The 476-nt window shown below is 38.7% G+C and overlaps 1 long non-coding RNA gene across 1 annotated transcript in view; it reads left to right on the top strand.

Annotated features, from left to right (window-relative positions):
* LOC119593987 overlaps positions 1-476 on the top strand; it is a 42,581-nt gene that overhangs the window by 22,102 nt on the left and 20,003 nt on the right. The gene's annotated exons all lie outside the window — the stretch shown is intronic.

Genomic DNA, 476 nt, shown 5'->3' with positions numbered 1-476 from the left:
CTTAGACCGACGACTGTACTATTTTTAGAAAGAAGTGAATATTTTACTTACGCTGCTTACTTAAGATGCGAATGAGTTAATCTTGGCGAATGCAGCTGTTGCAAGTGTGTGCCAGGTGTGTTGCTAGCGGGACAGGTGTTGGCGCCGCTGTTGACTCATGCGAGAGTATAGAGCTATCGAGGGGATTTTATGAGTATCTTTTTTGTGTGTATATAGCAACGCCTTTTCGAAAAGTACTTTAGTATATTTTGGTTTAATTTACTTTGCTGTACCTATTTTGAGCTTTATCTTTTATTTCTCTTTTGTTATTTGCAATTTTTTTCCCGTCGTTTTGTTTCTATTATTTCTTTCATTTGGTATCTTTTCGTATCCACCTCGATTTTTTTTCCTCCATGATGGATCGCCGCATCTCATTCACTTTCTTCGTGGATTGCCTCATATCGTTCTTTCTCTCATGCATCGCCACGTCCTTTATG

This window comes from Penaeus monodon, chromosome 33, assembly GCF_015228065.2.
Source record: "Penaeus monodon isolate SGIC_2016 chromosome 33, NSTDA_Pmon_1, whole genome shotgun sequence".
NCBI lineage: Eukaryota > Metazoa > Arthropoda > Malacostraca > Decapoda > Penaeidae > Penaeus > Penaeus monodon.
This window is presented reverse-complemented; position numbering and strand designations above follow the sequence as displayed.